Genomic DNA, 14,249 nt, shown 5'->3' on the forward strand with positions numbered 1-14,249 from the left:
TCAGTTTGCCCGCAATCTGTCCTATTTGGATTTTGAGATTGCGGATAGAAGTCGCCTGATTCTGGAGGACCGTCTCGTTCTTTTCAATGTACTGCTTTAATATGTTCTCTAGGGAGGATGATGGCGGTGCTTGCAAGCTGTTCTTGTGATTATGCGGTTGACTGTTCGTTCACGGGAAAAATCATAGCGATTCTTACGCCATAAGTTGATAACTCTGTTGATTATTTTTCCATGAGAAATTGGGGTGGTTTCTCCATCCGGGGTTGTATGTATCAGAGAAACGGTTGCTCTTTATGAAATATACTTATTGCAGGTTCCTCGGACATTGTTCCATCGGATGCGAATCTCCACAAGTAGAACAACTCGTGCTCGTTTGTTCAATTGCGTTGACCTACCCTCTTTGCGTTCCAGGGCTATTGATTGTGATGCCTTGTAATAGGTTGATCATCGCATTCATTTGATTTTATTAAGATGCGATGGCCCCATTGTTTACGTCACCTTCTCGAATTCTTAATCGTTGATCTCTTTCCCTCCAATCTTCGTGATTCATATGCGATCAAGAATATTTTTAGCCTTATTATAAGTTTTGTCAAGCAGACCACCAGCTGCTACCGCATTGGTAGCTGTCTGTGATGCAGGGTTCAAACCGTGATAAAATATCTCCATCTGGAGACAGTCAGGTAAGCCGTTGTGTGGACAATCTCGCACCAATCTCTTAAACCTCGCCCAGGCATCGTTGAGCAATTCATCAATTTCTTGTTTAAAATTTGTAATCGACTTTCTTCTTCTTGCGTTCTCGGTAGGGGGGAAGTATTTCTTCATGAACTTCTCTACTACTTCTTCAGCTGAGATGTTTGGGAACACAAAAGGGTTACAGATTTCAAGAAACTCCGGAAAAGGACATGTGGATCCTCACCACGCCTTCCACCAAACTGTCTGGTCGTCGGAATCATTTGCAACATAACCGACTTCATCTCAAACCTTGGTTCATCCAAAACTGGCCTCATGATTCCTAGGGAGAAATCGTAGAGGTTAGGTGATGCATAGTCCCGGAATGGGTCTATTGCGGCCATTTGCCAAGAGAATGGAGTGTGCCATGATATTGTTCGCGTTTGCTGCACTATCTTCCGATTGCTCCGCCATTCTAGGATGTCTCTCTTGTTGTTGTCGGCGGTTGTCTCTCTATCTTCTTGGGAACATTCTTTCAATCTCTAGGTCATAGTTAGACTCAGGAATGTTTCCTTCACTCATAAGACACCTATTTCTTCCCTAACCAAAGGAATGGCAGTGCACAGAGGTCGAAAGTTGCAAAGAAAATAAAAAAAGGTATTGTTAGCACAATATGTACTGTCGTAGTCCCCCGCAACGGTGCCAAAAACTTAATGCGTTGTAAATGTGATGCGATTATGGGGTATATTTGCAATTATGAGTTGCAGATGAAATTTTTCCTTGTAAAACCTAAGTATAAATTTCACTAGGTTTCCTGGTAAGTCCAAGGTCGAACACAGGGACTACTCAGTTACTTTGCGACAGTAAATTTGATTCCTTTGTTTAAGTGTATTTACTATGCTACGGATTCAAGTAAAGAGTTGATGAAATCAAGAATTACAATGAATATGCGATGAACGGGTTGAGAAGGGATTTAGTTAACACTTCCTAAGATTGCGTTCAAGTTATGCGATCATGCTACACACACAACAGCATGTCATCTCCCAATGCAAATGTCATAATTCCTATTTCTAGGACACATGCGATGTATTAAATAATGTCGATAAGACTTATGTCTATGCCTCTATTCTTGTCTATGTAATGATGAATGATGCACACATACACAAGGTAACCGCATACTATCATATCCTATCTCTAGGGTGCATGTGATGTGACTTATGTCTATGCCTCTATTCTTGTCTATGTAATGATGAATGATGCACACATACACAAGGTAACCGACTCTCCCAAGCCTAGATTCTAATCTGACTCTCCCAAGCCTAGATTCTAATCTGACTCTCCCAAGCCTAGATTCTAATCTGACTCTCCCAAGCCTAGATTCTAATCTGACTCTCCCAAGCCTAGATTATAATCTGACTCTCCCAAGCCTAGATTCTAATCTGACTCTCCCAAGCCTAGATTCTAACTCTCCCAAGCCTAGATTCTAATCTGACTCTCCCAAGCCTAGATTCTAATCTGACTCTCCCAAGCCTAGATTCTAATCTGACTCTCCCAAGCCTACATTCTATCTTTACACCACTCTCCCAAACATCTCTAAAGGGTGAATGATGCATAGATAAGACAAAATGATCGCATAAAGTGAAGATCTTAGGTCATGCTAGCTATTCTCAACCCATTCGGAAATTTAGCTACTCATGCGAAGTATGGAGAGATTGAACACAAGTTGAAATAAGATTTCCATTGTCTATAGATTAAATGCAGAATACAAAATAACAATAGAATGTAAAGAAAAGAAGCCCAGTAGCAATGCCTTGCTTCCCGTGGCCTTTTACACTGTCTTTTCACTCCAACTCTGCTCAGATGAATATTCTTGCTTCCGCAAGTGTTGGCCCTTTCTCGTTTTGTAGCACTTCCCGACAATCTTTCGAGCTGTCCGGGGATGATCTCTCGGCGTCTTCTTCTCTTCACTTGTCTCCGTCTTCTAAGTATGACTGTGAACAAGCTAACGGTAACTATCTTGTATATGATCTTTATTCTATATCGCAAACTTCTTTAACGATGGTGGCCTTCGGTATTTATAGAGCTCAAGGTGAAGAAGCTTTTCTCTCTAATGATTGCAATGATGAGCGGTCATTAAATCTCCTACTCTGATGCACCAATTAATAGTCACCGAAAGTTGAGTGTACTTGCTACAATGTGTCGTTAATGGCTTGTCTACTAAATTCGGATTCGATCGTCATCAGCTTTCCGTCCCATCATGATTTATTGTGCTTTCACCTTGATGCGTCGTCCTTATGCAGCCACCTTCTTGAACAACTTCTCGCGATTGCATATAATCGCATGACTTTTTCCTGCACAAAAATAAGTAAATTAACTGCTTTTATACGATGGGCGCATGCGATCGCAATATTCTCAGTTTAACGCTCTTGGACATGTTTTTGTATATTTTTACATTCCCTCATTGTTTTACTTATTTGCGATGTAATAACGTGCATTTCTACCCGCTATCACTCCCTCAAGTGCGAGTTATGGATCACTTCAATTCCTGTAAGAAAAAAATAATGGGGCAAGTTAGTAAAAAAAAAGACAAAAAAAGAGAGAGAGAGAAACGGAAAAAGAAGAAAAGGAAAAAAAAAAGTCGGCAGAGGAAATAATTTAAAAAATAAAAATAAATAAATAAACAAAAAGAAAAAAAGAGGAAAATCGGGCAAAAACCCTAACGACGGAAGCTGTTTGGACGATAAAAAATCAACGCTTGACCAAATGGACCACAACGACAGACGGTGCGAGCGAACAGTAGACGTTGTCGCAAGCGAGACGGTCAATCAGCAGTGATGGATGGAAAACTTCGACGATCCTCGATGGCGAGCCACGAGCCTCGGCAACCTAAGGCAGAAAACACTCGACGAATGGTGCCGAATCTCTGCGAGCCTCGACGGTGAACGGATGTCAAGCCACTACAGCCAGCAGCGGCGGACGAGCGGTGGACAGCAGGCGAATGGCATCTATATAGATGGCGTGTCGATCGTGGCTTCACGGATGGCGGCTGGGTGGCTCGGGGGGATCGTGGCTCAATGCAGCTCGACTCGTCTAAACAGGAGCAGGTCAGCGGCTTGAACTTCTAAAGGATGGCTCGACGGCTCGGAAATAAAAAAAAAAAAAAGGAGAAGTTTTTTCTTTCTTTACCTTGTAGATTGATGGGATAGAGCTGCAGAAGGTCTTGGTCTTCACTGAATCTAAAATCAAATAAGGAAATCAAAGATTTGGTTAAATCTAGATTTTTTTCTTTTCAAGCCCCAAATTTTACTTTTGTTCATTTTTCTTCCCCTTCTTTTTTAAAATTTTTGGCCCTGTACCAAATCCTTTGATTAGTTAAGTTTTATCTCCAAATCAAATGGAATTGAGATGAAACTTGAAATTTCATTTTAAATTCCAAATTTTTAAGTTTTACCTCCAAATCAAATTATATTGGGGATGAAACTTAAATTTTCATTTTTAATCCAAAATTTTTAAGTTTTATCTCCAAATCAAATTAAATTGGGAATGGAACTTGAGTTTTCATCTTAAATCCAGAATTTTTAAGTTTTATCTCGAAATCAAATTAAATTGGAGATGGAACTCGAATTTTCATTTTAAATCCAAAATTTTTAAATTTTATCTCCAAATCAAATTAAATTGGGGATCGAACAGTCATTTTAAATCTAGAGTTCTTAGGTTATATCTCTAAATCAAATTAAATCGGGGATAAAATTTGAATTTTTTCTTAAATTAAAATTTGGTCATATTCCAAATTTCATACTAAATTCAAATTTCTAAGATTTTATCTCCAAACCAAATTAAATTGGAGATAAAACTCAAAATTTTTCCTTCAATTAAAATTTGGTCATATTCCAAATTTCCTACTAAATTCAATTTTCTAAACTTTTATCTTCTAACCAAGTTAAATTGGAGATAAAACTCAAATTTTTTCTTTAAATTAAAATTTGATCATATTCTAAATTTTATTCAAAATCAAATTGTTCAATTTGATATTAAACTATATATAAAATCTCAAATTAAAATTTGGACATATTTCAACACTTATCCTAAATCTAAATCAACCAAATTTTGATTTTTATCCTCAAGTCAAATTAAATTAAAGATAAAATCTTAAATTGATGTAAAATTGAAATTTGGGCATCTTTCAATTTTTTTATCAAATTCATCCAAATTTAGGTTCTTATCCCTATTTCCAAATCAATTTCCTAAAATTCATCTCAGATTGAAGTTTGGTCATATTCCAAGTTTTATTCCTTGTCCAAACTTGAGTTTTTATCTTCAATCAAAATAAATTGTGGATAAGAAACAAAATTCAATTGATCGCTTATTATTCCAAATTTTATCTCAAATCCAAATCAAATTGGAATAAAATATCAATTTAAAATTTGGCTATATTGTAAATTTTAACTCAAATTCAAGACAAATTTAGTCGGAATAAAATATCAAATTAAAATTCGGAAATATTCCAAATTTTATCTCAAAATTCAAGTAAAGTTTAGCTTTTATCCTCAATTCAAATCAAATTGGGATAAAATCTTAAATTAAAATATGGCCATCTTCCAAACTTTATCTCAAATTCAAGTCAAGTTTAGCTTTTATCCTCAATCCAAATCAAAATAGGGTAAAGAAGTTAAGCTTTTATCCTCATCTAAATCAAATTGGGGTAAAATCAAGTTAAGTTTTTATCCTCAATCCAAATCAAGTTGGGGTAAAATCTCAAATTAAATTTTGGTCATATTCCAAAATTTATTCCAAAAATCTAGTTAAATTTATGTACTAAATTCATGGTTTGACTGACACATCAATTGAGGTCAAATTCAAGAACAGATATATTTGGATTTTGATTCCAACTTTATATTTTTCAAGATTCATCCACCCATATATGTGCATAAATCTCGTAAAGGGGCATTTGTTGAATGAGAAATTTTGATGAATCACGAGTTTCCACATCATCAATGAAAGTCCGAGCCTATTGGAAAAATTATAAATTGGATTGGGTCGAGTAATTAAAGTCACTCGGGTCCAACCCAATTCAAGCACATGATAAAATGTTGGGCTAAATTAAAGATTAAGCTCAAGTCCAGTATTTCGGCCCAATAACAAATGGGTCATAGCCCAACTTTAGCTTAAACCCAATTTGGGCCCAATAAAGTAATTAGGCCCAAGCCCATGAGAAACCTCTATAAATAGAGGCTCTATCTCTTCATTTGGTGAGAATATTGGAAGAATTAAAGCTCAAAGCTCTCTAAAAATCTTAAATCCTGAAGCTCTGAGGATTTGTAGAACACAACTCCTTCAAAGCTTGAAGATCATAATACATACTAAAGCTCTAAAGATCAGAAGACATATCATGGCTATAAAGATCAGAAGACATATCAAAGCTGTGAATATTAGAAGACATACTACAGCTCTGAAGATCAGAAGGCATATTAAAGCTCTGAAGATTTAAGCTCCCAAGATCCAAATACTGAAGCTCCTAATTCTTGAAAACCAACGCTCTCAAGTTCTCAAGTACTGAAGACTAAAGCTTCTCAAAGTTTTAAAGATTAAAACACTCAAATTCTAAAGAACTGAATATCTAATCTATTTTAAAGTTTGAAGATTATAATACTTCAACAAATTGACTGTATCTTCACAACCTACAAGCTGAAGATTCAATCTCCTCAAACTCAAGAAAAAGCTCACAGGCCGATCCAAAATGATCAACACGCCCAAAGACTACTCCAAGAAGGTCAAAAATTCTAAACCTACAGAAAATTCTCCCAATAACCAAAAGACTCCCCAACTCCTAAAGTTGACCACACCTGAAGACTGAAGTCCTTCAAAGATAAGAATTCTTCCAAGACTTCAATTCCAAGAATATCACGCACTTTGCTTCCTCAAATCAAGCGTACGCATTCGACTAAGAGAGAATCAGAGGATCAAGTACTAGAGATCGAATCACACCACATCAAATCAACATCAACATCAACACCAACTCAAGTTCAACTCCATGAAAAAAGTTTCTCTAGAAGCCTCGTACGAGCACTAATCATCCAAGAAGATCAACAAGCCCAAAGGCTGATCATCCCAGAAGATCATCAAGCCCAAAGGCCAATCATCTAAGAAAATTGACAAGCCCAAAGACTGATCATCCCAAAAAATCAAGAAGTCCAAAGGCTGATCATTTAAGAAGATCAACCTGCTTAAAGATTATAATTTTTTTTGAAAGCATTAAAATATTATGTATTAGAGATTGTACTCACTTTCTACAAAATTAATACAAATACAAAGTTCAAGTTCCACGAAATAAATTTCTCATGAAATCTCGTGCAAATACATATCAAGATTTTTATGACAACAACATCCTAATTTGACTTGGATTTGTTGTAATCAAATTTCCTAACTTTCATATTTGGCAGCTAGAACCTTTTTAGATTTCTATAAAAGACGCTATACCATTTGAATTAAAGAGGACGATTGCAAGGAAGAGAAACCCTATAAAATAACTCCAAGTGCGAAAATGTTAGAATGAATCTTGGGCTTAGGCCCATAGTAAAAATTAAAAATAAAAAAGAGCAAATGTTGTCCCATATTGGAGAATTAAGCATTGCCTAAAAGATATAAGTACCAAGGCATGTTAAAGGTAACTTTAAAGTGTGGTAGTAGTGGAAGTATAAACATTTTACCATACATGCGCATCACCACTGTCGTTCTGGGCGGGCTTGGGTAACCACGCTTGCATGAAAAAGAAATAAATTTTTATTTCTTATCTATTAATTTTTTTTAACCTAAAAATAAAACGTTTTAATATTAAATGAGTTTTAGTTTCATAATAGTGTAACTGCTTTTTCCCATAGTGCATGTTTCTCTTTTCGTTCAACCCTAGCAATTTCATATGCTTATTCTTTTTTAAACCCAGACACTGATCTGTAATAAAATATTGTTTTTAATATCGTTTTCTATATTGGACTTCCTTATCTTCCTTCATCTGTTCTCAACATTAATTTTTGAGTACATGCCTGAAATTAGATATTGTGTTAACCTTGAGGAGCAACCGACATAGCAATTGGGTAACCACGCTTGCGTGAAAAAAAAAACTTTTTATTACTTATCCATTTAATTTTTTTAACCTAAAAATCAAACGTTTTAATATTAAATAAGTTTCAGTATCGCAATAGTGTAACTGTTTTTTTTCCCCCATTATGCATGTTTCTCTTCTCCTTCAACCCTAGCCATTTCATATGCTTCTTCTTTTTAAACCCAGACACCGATCTGTAATAAAATATTGTTTTTCAATATTGTTTTCTATATTGGGCTTCCTTATCTTCCTTCATCTGTTCTTAACATTAATTTTCCTCGATTCCAGTTCATCTTCCAGCGAGTGCACGCCTGATATTGGATATTGTGTTAACCTTAGGGAGCAACCGACATAGTGATTGGCACTAAGGTTGCGTCGTGATTGCTTTCATAGCTGTGATTCCTCCATAGCGTAACAACTCTTCGACATCTATATTTTACATAAAGCACCTCTACTGTCCAACCACTATCCAACCTCTATTTTAACCTTTAGTAGAAAGTCTATGGTTGTAATAGAGATTTAATCAAACCTTGAAGGGACAAAATGAATACAATTTTATTTTTCTTCTATTATAAGCAAAACTAGTTTTGAGCTTCAATCATGTGAATGCCTTAAAAAGATGAACTAAGTTTAACAATTGTATTTGTATGTTAGTTGGTCTTCCTAAGAAGTTTGTTTTATTGATTTTAAGGTTAGAAATTTGTTTTATTGATTTTAAGGTTAGAAGTTTGTTTTATTGATTTTCAGGTTAATTGTATGTCTAAACTGTTGAAAAAAAAAGCATATTACTTCAATTCATAATTATTCTAAAATGACTATATAGTATAATTAACGTTTAGGATCTAAACATGGATTTAAAATTAAAATCTACAAGACATTAAGATTATCTGGAATTATATCATAACCTGCAAAACAGATGTGGTTTGTGCTCTTTCTCAATTATGCAACTCAAACAGAATTGGGTAGACCCTCACTTCATATGGGGAATAGGAGGCCAAAGAGGCATAGTATTTTAGGGACCATAACCTTGTATTTATAAGTTGATCCTAGTGTTCCCATAATCCTCTAAAACCAACGGGCTGGTCTAGGTTACACTTTTATATGAAAAGTTATTGGTATTGGGGTTGATGCCCTATATCTCATAAGGTCCTGTAGTTTGTAAACACTTGTATAAATAAACATTTTGTGATTTATAATATATGATATCTTATTCACTTCATTTTATGAAATATTTGATAATTTAGTTGCATTAACCACAAACCAATAAACTAAGATTCATGGTTATTATTGTAACTTAAACATGTATGTGGAGATATACAAGTGGATCGTGTTTTAAGTGATAACCTAGATGGTCTGTAATATATGGATAAATGAGGGATACCTTATCCTAGTGACCTTACGAGTATAGCCGCTTTGTTGGTGTTACAAATGTTGTAAAGTGCTACAAATGATCTAATCCTAATCATTCATATATTAGACATGCGAGCAGGGATATGCTAGAAAAAGGAGTTTGTATAAGACTGGACCACGAAATGTTTAGTCTCGTTATATAAAACCGTTCAGAATTGAGACTTTCATTTCACTAGGATGACCATAGGTAACATGACCTTAATCCTAAGTGAGTTGTGAATTCCTACCTATGAGGATGGTCCTTTGATTTTCAAGGGTGAGAAGGGCCAGATCGCCGACTCAACAAGCCTACCATTTTGGAGATTTGTCTGATTGAGGAGCTGGAAACTCAGCTACACAAGATGAAATTCACTCCTTCCCCGAAGCAGTGGTAAATAGATAAATTGTTCCCTTAAGGGCTGATTCCGAGGCTTGAACAATATGGCACCATACCCTCTCTTGGCCCGAGAAGGTTTAGTCATAGTAGGACTATGATCTATTGTTCATTAAGGAATCAATGGTACTTAAGGAGTTAGATGTAACTACAGGGGAAAAATGGTAATTTGGCCTAACTATGCTTACGGGTGATTTGTGAAGGGTCATCGTACTGTTGATTGGTTATATCGAATGGACATTAAAATATATTTGTAGTGTGAAAAGTGCAACTGTCGGTCATTACTAGAGTCTGACAGTTAACGGATGGTGGATAATGTGATTAAAGAGTTTAGTCAATTATTCACGTACCGTTGGAGCTTCAAGCTACAGGTCCATAAGGTCCTCTTGGTAGCTCAATGAATTCAAGTTGAGAATCAGTTTTTGGGTTAATTTGAAACGTTCAAATTAATAAGAAGAAATTTATTATATATGATATAATTCAATTAATTCAATTATATATGATATAATTGATATAATGTATTTGATATATTAGTTGATTGGAGGAACTAGTATTTGGATATGATTCAAATATGATTTCTTGAATTAGATTCATAGTTATTAAATTTAATATAAATATGATTTATATTAAATGTCATAAAATAGAAAAAGAACTATGATTTATATCTTGTATATGATGCAATATTAAAACTATAGGTTATAAATATAATATGATAAGTTAGTTATTGTATTTATTTATAATTTATTAATTATTTGATAATTAAATTTTTTTTCTCAATAACCAACCTTAGTGGGTGGTTACACGGTTTTATGGCAATAGTGGAATAAAGATGAAAAAGTGGTTTTCTAATTATTCTACAAAACACGTGTTATCAAATTCACTATCGAGTGACTACACGATAGCGTTGAGTTTACTACACGATAACCTTGAGTCTAAACAATCGAGTATCAAGTCTATGCAATAGACTTCCATCTTCTACATGATTGTGTCATCGTATACTCAATCGTCTCCTCCTCCACTTTAGTGGTTACATAGTTTTATGGCAATAGTGGAATAAAGATGAAAAAGTGATTTTCTAATTATTCTACGAAACACGAGTTATCAAATTCACTATCGAGTGACTACATGATAGCCTCGAGTTTACTACACGATAGCCTTAAGTCTAACAATCGAGTATCAACTCCATGCAATAGACTTCCATCTTCTACATGAATGTGTCATCGTATACTCGATCGTCTCCTCCTCCACTCCAATCCTTCCCTCTATCCAAAATAAGCCAGAGCCTACTAATAACTTGTAGAAATACAAGTTATTAAAGCTCAAATTATTAAAACAATGAGAGAAGGCGATAGTAAATAGGCAATATTACGATTGTACGCACCAAACTAAAAGCAAAATCGCGATCGCTAACTCTCATCGCATAAAAAAAATTACACTGAGTTAATCTTGTATTTCTGTGCAGGAACAAGGCGATAGCGCGATCTCCTGAGTTGGCAATCCAATGGTATTTCAAAGACGAATGCATGATGACCTTACAAAAAGGCAGTGACCTAATGTGATAAAACGTGATGGGACGTGAAGCCGATAGCGGTCAAATCATAAATTCAGTTGGCGGCCATTGAAGACCATACTGTTGCAAATCCATTGAACCTCTGGTGACCATCAGATGGCGCAACAGAATATGGAAATGAATGCTGCCCATCCACGCAATCATTAGTAAGATGAAGAACTGTTTTTTTTTCTTGGAAGTCTATAAATACCATTCAATGCTACCAAACCAGGCGAATTAATTCCGGGCAGTCGAGAGACTGCTGGAATAACACGGAAGAGAAACACCAGCCCACACCTAACTCTTGTAAAAGCAAGATTTTACTAATTAGAAAAGAATTGGAGTGCTAAAAGCCGTGTAAACGCCAGAGGAAGCAAGAAACTGCTTACCTTGCTCAACACTTACATCATCTATTGTTTTGTACTTGAGCATTTTATTTGCAATAATGGAAATTACATTTCAATCTATGTTCATTATTTTCATGTCATACATGAGTAGCTAAATTTGTGAATAGGTTGAGAAGTACTTATCTAGCATGACTTAAGTTATGCACTTCATGTGATCATCTTGTCTTATGTATCTTTCATTCATCACTTTGAGTACTTGAAAGAGTAGTCTAAAAACATAGAATCTAGGCTTGAAAGAGTCAGATCAGATCTCATAAGTAAGAGTAGAGAAGACTTAGAAATAAGTTCTATCTGCTGCATTCCCTACACATCGCATGCATCCTAGACATAGGAAATGTGTCCATATGTATTGAGAAATGTAGTGCTTAATATTTGTGTATAGCATGATTGCATGACTTGTAAAATATCTTAAGAAATGTTAGCAAAACCTCTTCTCAACCCTTTATCGCATATTTGTTACAACACCACTCTTCTATCGATTTGCATTTAATTCCATCGCCTTAAGAAATCAAAATCAATTACCACCCAACTTCTTAAACTTAAAATAGCGATAGGATCAGAGATAGAGTCTATTGCATATCTGTCTGAGTAATCTCTACATTCGACCTTGGACTTACCAAGACCCTAAAAAGGCTTATACTTGGGCTTTGTTAGGAAAACTTGCATAATCATCGCATCCACACACCCTTTCATCGCATGATAAATCACCGCATCACCAACCACTCCTGGATTCTCACACCGAGAATACCAAGGTAATCTAGTGGTAGTATCTGAATCTGTTTCAGGATCGAGTTTCTACTTGCTGGTGTTTAAGGGAGATCAAGTTCATGTAGTAAGTGTTACAAATGGTTTGATCCAAATCGTTCATGTAGACATGTGGGTGGGGGTATCCTACACAATAAGATTGTATAAGACTGGACCATGAAATACTTAATCTTGAAGGAATCGAATTCCTCAGTGGAAGCGCGTGAACGCATGTGCCAATGAAATTCGTTTTGAAAAGCTTAAAAAATAGAGAAAATACATAGAATATGTACATAATAAACATTAATTCTACACCACGCTATTAGGGAAAGAGAAGAACTTACTTTTGAAGACTTTCTTCTTGGAAATCCTCTCCACGTCACGAATACTTCGTATTGTGAAATTCTCTCTTGAACTCGAAGCTACTTCCAAGAACACGAACAACCACGAATAATAGGCGTCACTAGTAAAAAATCTTGCTATTCTCTGGTAAGAATCGAGATGGTGGGATCTTACTTTTGGAATGGGAAAGCTTTTACACAAAACTTCTTTTCTGTAAAAATTTCAAGAGAGAATTCTTTGATGTGTTAAAGAGAAAAATGTAGAGAGTTTCTTCTCTCAAATCTCTACCCAAGTTTTCTTAATATGAAAGTGTTAAAGAATTAGTTGGAGGAGGAGTTACAACTAGGGTTGGCAAAAATAACCCGCAAGGTCAGAAAATCCCTGATTTGACTAAGAATCGGGGTAAAACCAAGGATTCCCCGATCTTGCAGGTTTTTTTGTCAACCCTAGTGGGTCAAACCAGGGACCTTATTAGGGTCCCCATCTAGGGATGAGGCGGAGGCAGGGATGGTATCCCCGCCTCGACCAGAACCCCGATTAAAGTCTTTTTTATATTTTTTTTAAATACATACATACATATATATATAGGTTCTTTTTATAAAGATATTAAATAGCAAGCCCAACTAAACTACCCAAAAGCCAATACTTCAAGCCCAAACCTGAACCTAAACCCTAATCTATCATCTCTTCTTTTCAAAAATCATTTTATGATTTTCATGTTCACCCTAAATATTCTCTTCAGTTCTTAAGGCTTTAGACTTCACATCAAGACTTCAAGTTCACTTTCAGCATTCAGCCACAAACAGTTGTTGACCATGCCCGTTATCGTCGACCACGTCAGTCGCGTTTGGCCTTCAGACTTCAAGATCTATGGTGCGTCATTCGACTATTGCTGCCATCGTTGTTTGACTATTATTTCAAGATCTCAGATCTATCGCTTCCATTCACATCTGGTGCTCGCTGACCGTGGTTCACTTCACGGTGAAGTCAAAGTGTGAAGGTGAAAATTATATTATTAAATATGTTCTTTTTATTTTTTATGATTAATATAAATTTATTTATTTATTTATGTTTATTTTATTTATTTTTATAATTTGTGTCCCTTCTCCACACACTTCTAAGATGATTCATGAAGAAGTAATGGAATGTTTGTTAGACTAGAATATGGATCGAAAATTGTCATTTATAACTGTAGATGATTGTAGTACTAATGACTTCTTGGTTAATATGTTTGTTGATAGGGATTGGATTTTATTTCATATGCGGTATTGTGCTCATATTTTAAATTTAATTGTGAAATATGAGTTGTCAGTGATAGGAGATGGGATTGTAAGAGTTCGTAATTGTGTGTCTTTTTGGTTACATACACAAAAAGAAAAGAAAGAGAAATTTGTGGAAACTGCTTGTCAGTTGAATGTTTATGATGGTAGGATGGATGTTGACTCTTGATTGTTGTACTAGATGGAATTCGACATATTTACCACTACATTGAAGTACAAGGCTGTTTTTTTATCGATTAGAACAATGAGAGCAGAAGTACAAGTGTTTGCTTTTGGATCAAGATTGGATGTTAGCAAAAGAGATACATGAGTTCATCACGTGATTGAAATATTTTCTAGATCCAAATATCCTACTGCTACTTTTTTTCTCCAAAAA

The 14,249-nt window shown here is 35.3% G+C and overlaps 1 long non-coding RNA gene and 1 other non-coding gene across 2 annotated transcripts; one reads left to right on the top strand and one right to left on the bottom strand.

The window, feature by feature from the left end:
* Positions 1-682: 682 nt before the first annotated feature.
* Positions 683-789, top strand: LOC120080683 (small nucleolar RNA R71). The gene has a single exon (XR_005482632.1). It is a non-coding gene; the product is annotated as a small nucleolar RNA R71 (small nucleolar RNA).
* Positions 790-2,392: 1,603 nt separating this feature from the next.
* LOC150035742 (uncharacterized) lies at positions 2,393-4,016 on the bottom strand. Its single transcript, XR_016530248.1, has 2 exons — positions 3,385-4,016; positions 2,393-3,214 (listed from the first exon to the last, which is right to left on the bottom strand). It is a non-coding gene; the product is annotated as an uncharacterized LOC150035742 (long non-coding RNA).
* Between the last annotated feature and the right edge of the window lie 10,233 nt (positions 4,017-14,249).

Source organism: Benincasa hispida, chromosome 6, assembly GCF_027475165.1.
Source record: "Benincasa hispida cultivar pf3 chromosome 6, pf3_genome.v1.1, whole genome shotgun sequence".
Classification (NCBI taxonomy): domain Eukaryota; kingdom Viridiplantae; phylum Streptophyta; class Magnoliopsida; order Cucurbitales; family Cucurbitaceae; genus Benincasa; species Benincasa hispida.